The following is a 7275-nucleotide window of genomic DNA, read 5'->3' on the forward strand; positions in this document are numbered from 1 at the left end:
GATCTGCCAACTGCAAAAGGCCACCCTGCTGGGATCTGCACGCATCATCCGAAAATACATCACACAGTCCTAGACACTTGGGAAGTGTTCGACTTGTGATTTTGTGATACGAAATCCAGCATATCTATCTTGTTTTCTGTGTCATAATAAAATAATAATAATAATAATAATAATAACTTAATTTTTATATCCTGCCTCTATCCCCGATGGCATAGTGGGTTAAAGCCTTGCGACTTGAAGGTTGGGCTGCTGATTCTCGCTTATCCAACCTCCGCTTAGCCAACGTTCTGCATTATCCAATGCAGTTTGCCTTTTAGTAGTCAATGTTTTCAATACATTGTGATGTTTTGGTGCTAAATTCATAAATACAGTAATTACGTTAACCTGTATTGAACTGCTTTTTTCTGTCAATTTGTTGTAAAACATGATGTTTTGTTGCTTAATTTGTAAAATCATAATGTAAATTGATGTTTAATAGGCTTTTCCTTAGTAAAAGGTAAAGGTTTTCCCCTGATGTTAAGTCTAGTCGTGTCTGACTCTGGAGGTTGGTGCTCATCTCCATTTCTAAGCCGAAGAGCCGGTGTTGTCCGTAGACACCTCCAAGGTCATGTGGCCGGCATGACTGCATGGAGTACCGTTACCTTCCCGCCAAAGCGGTACCTATTGATCTACTCACACTCTGGAGGGTTGGTGCTCATCTCCATTTCTAAGCCGAAGAGCCGGCGTTGTCCGTAGACACCTCCAAGGTCATGTGGCCGGCATGACTGCATGGAGTGCCGTTACCTTCCCGCCGAAGCGGTACCTATTGATCTACTCACATTTTGCATGTTTTTGAATTGCTAGGTTGGCAGGAGCTGGAGCTAACAGCGGGTGCTCAAGCCGCTCCCGGGATTTGAACCTGGGACCTTTCAGTCTGCAAGTTCAGAAGCTCAGCGCTTTAACACATTTCGCCACCGGGGCTTTTCCTTAATCCCTCCTTATTATCCAACATTTTCACTTATCCAATGTTCTGCCAGCCTGTTTATGTTGGGTAAGTGAGACTCTACTGTATCATGATATTTTGGTGCTAAATTCGTAAATACAGTAATTACAACATAACATTACTGCGTATTGAACTGCTTTTTCTGTCAAATTTGTTGTATAACATGAAGTTTTGGTGCTTAATTTGTAAAATCATAACCTAATTTAATGTTTAATAGGCTTTTCCTTAATCCCTCCTTATTATCCAAGATATTCGCTTATCCAAGCTTCTGCCAGCCCGTTTACGTTGGATAAGTGAGACTCTACTGTACACACATAAACACAACGAAGAATATTAAAACATATTTGCATGCAATAAGATGGTAATAAGATAAAATAAGTTAAAAGTGTAAGGATGGGGTTTGCAATGTTGGCTGCTCCCTCGGCCTTGGGGCTTATCTCCCATCCCTCTGAAATGACGCCCCAGGGCAGGGGTCCCCAAACTAAGGCCCGGGGGCCGGATGCGGCCCTCCAAAGTCATTTTCCTGGCCCCCACCCTCAGTTTTATAATATATTTTTATATCTGTTTTAATAATATAATATATTGTATATACATATAATATTGATAAAAATATTATAATGTTATACCATATAATACTAATAATAATACCATATAATAATATTAATTATATGTTATATATTACATATAGTATTACAGTATAGTGGTATAGTTCAATATAGTAATATATAATGCTAATATTGTGCTATGCTAATAATATCATATATTGTATGTACATACAGCTGCTCTGAGTCCCCTTCGGGGTAAGAAATGTAATAAATAAATGCAGTAAGTAAATAAATAATTAATTTTAGACTTAGCTCACACAAATTCTGAAATGACTTGAAGGCACACAACAACAACAACAACAACAACAACAACAACCCTTAACTTGACTATCTCATTGGTCAGTAGCAGGCCCATACTTTCCATTGAAATCCTGATAGGTTTATGTTGGTTAAGATTGTTTTCATTTTTAAATATTGTATTCTTTCATTGTTGTTGTTGTTGTTGTTGTTGTTTTGCACTACAAATAAGACATGTGCAGTGTGCATAGGAATTTGTTTGTATTTTTTTTTCAAATGATAATTCGGCCCCTCAACAGTCTGAAGGATTGTAGACCGGCCCTTTGCTTTAAAAGTTTGAGGACCCCTGATATAATATATTGTATGTACATAGAATTTGTAAGCCACTCTGAGTCCCCTTTGGGGTGAGAAGGGTGTGATACAAATGTAGTAAATAAATGCAGTAAATAATAAATAAATAAATAAATTTTAGACTTAGGCTCGCCCAAAGTCTGAAATGACTTGAAGGCACACAACAACAACAACAACAACAACAACCCTAATTAACTTGACTATCTCATTGGCCAGAAGCAGGACCATACTTATTTTATTTATTTATTATTTATTTATTTACTACATTTATATCCCGTTCTTCTCACCCCAGAGGGGACTCAGAGCGGCTTACAAAATCAAATGCATATACAATATATTAGCATAGTACAATATAAGCATTAAATGACTATATTGTACTATATCATGATATGGCAATATTATTAGTGATTCCCATTGAAATCCTGATAAATGTATGTTGGTTTAAATTGTTTTTATTTTTAAATATTGTATTGTTCTTTCGTTGTTGTTGTTGTTGTTGTTTTTGCACTACAAATAAGACATATGCAGTGTACATCGGAATTTGTTTGTATTTTTTTTTCATATGATAATCCGGCCCTTCAGCAGTCAGAAGGATTGTGGACCGGCCCTCGGCTTAAAAAGTTTGAGGACCCCTGGCCCAGGGAGATCCGAGTGCAAGAAATGTCAGCACGACTCCTCGAGGAGGAGGAAGAGGCACAAACATCCCTGCCGGAGCCGCCGTGCTGTGTTTAGCGTCAGAGCTAATCCCTCCTCGTCACCCAAAGCAAACATCTTCTCCAAGCCGAGGACTCTTGGCTCAGCCAGGAGCGGAGTGGGATCGCACAGGAGGAGGTGGCTCTGAATGCCAAGGAGGCACCGGCTGCGGCGGCTGCGGCACAGTCCTGCCCAAAGGATGCTGCTTTCCTCAAAAGAAGGGGTCCCCAAACTTTTTAAACAGGGAGCCAGTTCACGATCCTTCAGACCGTTGGAGGGCCACCGAGCAATAATAATTAATAATAGTAATAACAACAACAACAACAATAATAAAAAAGAGGGTTGAAAGAGACCCTTTGGGCCATTGAGTCCAATCCCCTTCTGCCTTTGTGCACCAAAAGCACAAGCAAAGCACCCCTGACAGATGTCCACCCAGCCTCAATAATAATAATAATAATAATAATAATAATAATAATAATAATAATAAAAAAGAGGGTTGGAAGAAACCCCTTGGACCACTGAGTCCAATACCTTTCTGCCTTTGTGCACCGAAAGCACAAGCAAAGCACCCCTGACAGATGGCCACCCAGCCTCAATAATAATAATAATAATAATAATAATAATAATAATAATAATAATAAAGAGGGTTGGAAGAAACCCCTTGGACCATTGAGTCCAATCCCTTTCTGCCTTTGTGCACCGAAAGCACAAGCAAAGCACCCCTGACAGATGTCCACCCAGCCTCAATAATAATAATAATAATAATAAAGAGGGTTGGAAGAAACCCCTTGGACCATTGAGTCCAATCCCCTTCTGCCTTTGTGCACCAAAAGCACAAGCAAAGCACCCCTGACAGATGGCCACCCAGCCTCAATAATAATAATAATAATAATAATAATAATAATAATAATAATAATAAAGAGGGTTGGAAGAAACCCCTTGGACCACTGAGTCCAATCCCTTTCTGCCTTTGTGCACCGAAAGCACAAGCAAAGCACCCCTGACAGATGTCCACCCAGCCTCAATAATAATAATAATAATAATAATAATAATAATAATAATAATGATGATGATGATGATGATGATAAAGAGAGTTGGAAGAAACCCCTCGGGCCATTTAGTCCAATCCACTTCTGCCTTTGTGCACCAAAAGCACAGGCAAAGCACCCCTGACAGATAGTCACCCAGACTCAATGTTAATAATAATAATAATAATAATAATAATAATAAAGAGGGTTGGAAGAGACCCCTTGGGCCATTGAGTCCAATCCCCTTCTGCCTTTGTGCACCAAAAGCACAAGCAAAGCACCCCTGACAGATGTCCACCCAGCCTCAATGTTAATAATAATAACAACAACAACAATAAAGAGGGTTGGAAGAGACCCCTTGGGCCATTGAGTCCAATCCTCCTCTTCCTTTGTGCACCGAAAGCACAAGCAAAGCACCCCTGACAGATGGCCACCCAGCCTCAATGTTAATAATAATAATAATAATAATAATAATAATAATAATAAACCATTGCGCAAGGGGCAGGGCTGGCCCAAGGTAATTTTCAAGTGTAGGCGAACAGAATTTTGCCCCCCCGCCCAAACCAATCACTGAAAAATAAAAGCATTGGATAAGCAAAAATGTTGGATAATAAGGAGGGATTAAGGAAAAGCCTAAATAAAGGACAATACTCTGAAAACAGGGGAAATCCAGACAGGAAACAATCAGGGCCAACCAAGGATGCCCCCAGGAAGGAAGCAACCAGGCTTTGAATCTGCAAGGCCATTAAATGCTAATCAAGCTGGCCAATTGCAATATTCACACTTACCTCATACAGACAAGAGCTCTTTCTCCCACCCTGGACTTTCCACATACAGTGGAGACAGATGGAGAGACAGACAGAAGCAAAATGGCAAATAGGAAGTAAGATAGTTGATAGTTGGATAGACATAGAAACAGAAAGGTAAGTAGGGAGGTAGAAAGATGAATGGACAGAGAAAAGAGAGATGTAGATAGTTGGGTGGGTGGAATAAGCAAACAGGTAAATAGACAGAAAGGTAGATAGGTAGGTAGATGAATGAATGAATGAATGGTAGATGGATGAATGGATGGAGATAGATTTAAAAAGTAGAGAGAAAGAGATATAAAAAGATAACTAGATGATAGGTAGATAGATAGATAGCCAGATTCCAAACACTCTCGCTGTTGCCATCCAGGTAAACAAACAAACAAGCAAGCCATGATAAACAAACACGGTTTCCATTCACATCTCCAAGAGGAGATATGATCTTTGGCTTTGCTCTTGGCTCATGTTCCCCAATGTGTTGAGGATCTCTAGAATGGCTCAAAGGGCCACAAGGACCATCTAATAATAATAATAATAATAATAATAATAATAATAATAATAATAATAATAATAATGCGGTTTTCTGGCATTGTATATTTCTGCCGCTTCTGTGACTGTTCACTTGTATTTTGATTCCGTAGCCCACTTGTCGATGGATGTCCAGAATCAGCAGCATCCACCACGGTTCTTTTTATCCTGCATATCTATCTTGTTTGCTGTGTCATAATAAAATAATAATAATAATAATAATAATAATAATAATAATAATAATAATAATAATAATAATATCTGCCTAGAAGATCAGGGGGCAGAGGACTCTTACAAGTAAAACAAGCAGTCAAAGAAGAAGAACATGCCCTGGCAGAATATGTCAAGCAAAGTGAAGACCCTGCTTTGATTGAAGTCAAAAATCAGAAACTCCACAAAACACAGCAGACAAAGAATCAGTACAAGAAAACCGCACTACAAACTAGAGCTGACAACTGGCACCACAAAACATTGCATGGAAAGTTCCTTGACAAAATTGAAGGAAAAGCTGATAAGGAGAAGACCTGGCTCTGGCTCACGAATGGGACCCTGAAGAAGGAGACAGAAGGCCTGATCCTTGCAGCCCAGGAGCAAGACATCAGGACAAAGGCCATTCAGGCCAAGATCGAGAAATCAGCTGATGACCCAAAATGCAGACTGTGCAAGGAAACCGACGAAACCATTGATCATCTCCTCAGCTGCTATAAGAAAATCGCACAGACAGACTACAAACAGAGGCACAACTATGTGGCCCAAATGATCCATTGGAACCTATGCCTCAAGTACCACCTCCCAGCAGCAAAGAACTGGTGGGATCACAAACCAGCAAAAGTATTGGAAAATGAGCACGCAAAGATACTGTGGGACTTCCGAATCCAGACTGACAAAGTTCTGGAACACAACACACCAGACATCACAGTTGTGGAAAAGAACAAGGTTTGGATCATTGATGTCGCCATCCCAGGTGACAGTCGCATTGACGAAAAACAACAGGAAAAACTCAGCCGCTATCAGGACCTCAAGATTGAACTTCAAAGACTCTGGCAGAAACCAGTGCAGGTGGTCCCGGTGGTGATGGGCACACTGGGTGCCGTGCCAAAAGATCTCAGCCGGCATTTGGAAACAATAGACATTGATAAAATTACGATCTGCCAACTGCAAAAGGCCACCCTACTGGGATCTGCGCGCATCATCCGAAAATACATCACACAGTCCTAGACACTTGGGAAGTGTTCGATTTGTGATTTTGTGATACGAAATCCAGCATATATCTCTCGTTTGCTGTGTCATAATAAAATAATAATTTTATTTCTGTATCCCGCCTCCATCTCCCCAAAGGGACTCGGGGCGGCTCACATGGGGACAAGCCCGATCAACATACTGTATATACTCGAGTATAAGCCTAGTTTTTCATCCCTTTTTTTAGGACTAAAAAAGCCCCCCTCGGCTAATACTGCCCGCTGACAAAATAAAGCAATGTATGCGTGACGGTTGCAACGGATTCAAATGTCTTTTATGTAAACAGTTTAATGTCAAGCAAAGACACTTTTGAAAGGGAATCTGCCCGAAGGAAGGAAATAGAGAAGGAAGGAAGGAAGGAAGGAAGGAAGGAAGGAAGGAAGGAAGGAAGGAAGGAAGGAAGGGAGGGAGGGAGGGAAGGGAAGGAAGGCAGGCTAGATGGATAGATAGATAAATGGATGGATAGATGGATGGATGGATGGATGGATGGATGGATGGATGGATGGATGGATGTAAATAGTGGTGCCTGCTGCATCTGGGTAAAGGAAGGATGGAAGGAAGGATGGAAGGATAGATGGATAGATAGATGGATGGATGGATGGATGGATGGATAGATGGAAGGATAGACGGATAGATGGATGGATGGATAGATGGATGGATGGATGGATGGATGGATGTAAATAGTGTCCACCTGCTGCATCTGGACAAAGGAAGGATGGATGGATAGATGGATGGATGGATGGAAGGATGGAAGGATAGATGGATAGATAGATGGATGGATAGATGGATGGATGGATGGATGGATG

The 7275-nt window shown here is 40.6% G+C and overlaps 1 protein-coding gene across 2 annotated transcripts in view; it reads right to left on the reverse strand.

Annotated features, from left to right (window-relative positions):
- The window catches only part of cacng3 (calcium voltage-gated channel auxiliary subunit gamma 3), a 65494-nt gene that overhangs the window by 43414 nt on the left and 14805 nt on the right, over nt 1-7275 (reverse strand). The gene's annotated exons all lie outside the window — the stretch shown is intronic.

Source organism: Anolis carolinensis, unplaced genomic scaffold (assembly GCF_035594765.1).
Source record: "Anolis carolinensis isolate JA03-04 unplaced genomic scaffold, rAnoCar3.1.pri scaffold_37, whole genome shotgun sequence".
NCBI classification, from domain to species: domain Eukaryota; kingdom Metazoa; phylum Chordata; class Lepidosauria; order Squamata; family Dactyloidae; genus Anolis; species Anolis carolinensis.